The sequence below is a fragment of the Capra hircus genome, chromosome 26, assembly GCF_001704415.2.
Source record: "Capra hircus breed San Clemente chromosome 26, ASM170441v1, whole genome shotgun sequence".
Classification (NCBI taxonomy): domain Eukaryota; kingdom Metazoa; phylum Chordata; class Mammalia; order Artiodactyla; family Bovidae; genus Capra; species Capra hircus.
In genome coordinates this window covers 23,662,052-23,663,607 of record NC_030833.1, presented here as the reverse complement: position 1 = coordinate 23,663,607, position 1,556 = coordinate 23,662,052, and the positions used below count along the sequence as shown (strand labels likewise).

Genomic DNA, 1,556 nt, shown 5'->3' with positions numbered 1-1,556 from the left:
ATGCTGAAAGTATTGGAGATTGAGGAGGCAGAGCAGTATCCCTTTATAACTATTTTAATGAAAATTCTCCTGAATATATTTGTTCTTAGTTAGGTGGTACAGTTCAGTTCAGTTCAGTTGCTCAGTCGTGTCCGACTCTGCGACCCCATGAATCGCAGCACGCCAGGCCTCCCTGTCCATCACCATCTCACGGAGTTCACTCAGACTCACGTTCATCGAGTCCATGATGCCATTCAGCCATCTCATCCTTGGTCATCCCCTTCTCCTCCTGCCCCCAATCCTTCCCAGCATCAGAGTCTTTTCCAATGAGTCAACTCTTCGCATGAGGTGTCCAAAGTACTGGAGCTTCAGCTTCAGCATCATTCCTTCCAAAGAAATCCCAGGGTTGATCTCCTTCAGAATGGACTGGTTGGATCTCCTTGCAGTCCAAGGGACTCTCAAGAGTCTTCTCCAACACCACAGTTCAAACGCATCAATTCTTCGGCATTCAGCCTTCTTCACAGTACCACATTTAGGTGGTACTTAGTGGTAAAGAACCCACCTGCCAGTGCAGGAGACTTAAGAGACACAGGTTCAATCCCTGGGTTGGGAGGATCCCCCGGAGGATGGAATGGCAACCCACTCCAGTATTCTTGCCTGGAGAATCTCATGGACAGAGGAGTCTGGCAGGCTTTAGTCCACAGGGCTGTGTAATACGACTGAAGAAACTTAGCACACACGCACAAGGTGTAAGTTGCCCATGATTAGCTTCCCTGGTGGCTCAGAGGTTAAAGTGTCTGCCTCCAATGCAGGAGACCCAGGTTCGATCCCTGGGTCGGGAAAATCCCCTGGAGAAGGAAATGGTAATCCACTCCAGTATTCTTGCCTGGAGAATCCCATGGACGGAGAAGGCTGGTAGGCTACAGCCCACGGGGTCGCAAAGAGTCGGACACGACTGAGCGGCTTCACCTCACCTCACCTCATAACTGCACGAGCTTACAAAAAATAGGAAAAATATTGAGGAAAGTGAAGAGTAAAGGGGCCTCTGCTCTGGGCCATGATAATAATGAGTGTACACAATGGAATTTAGCCTCGGATCTGAATCCCAAGGATCTGAATGACTATTTCTTTACAACAAGTGATTCAGATACCAGGAAAAATGTTCCTGTGCTTAATGTATGACAATGTGAATATATTAATATGAATATTCATAACCTAAATATATGAACATGTCATATATATATGCATCACAGAACACAAAAGCCACTTTTTCATGTAACTGAATATATATTTAATCACTGAAATCTTTTTAGACCTTATATTCTGATTAATATTTTTTTCAGAATTCCTTTAGAAAACTCCATGATTTAAACATTCAAAGAGGTTTTAGCAGTCAGCAAAATATTAAAAAAATTAGTGGGTTGAAACAACAAGCATTTGCTATTGCTGAAGAGACTAGAGGTCAGTGGGAAGTGCCACAGGGCTTGGTTATGCTACAGTTGGTATGTCAGCTGCTGGCTAGTTGCTTTGGAATGGCCTTGGCTGGGTCAGCAGGGACTTTAATCCACATCACTTTT

At 44.6% G+C, this 1,556-nt stretch overlaps 1 non-coding gene across 1 annotated transcript; it reads left to right on the top strand.

Annotated features, from left to right (window-relative positions):
- Positions 750–821, top strand: TRNAW-CCA. The gene has a single exon. It is a non-coding gene; the product is annotated as a tRNA-Trp (tRNA).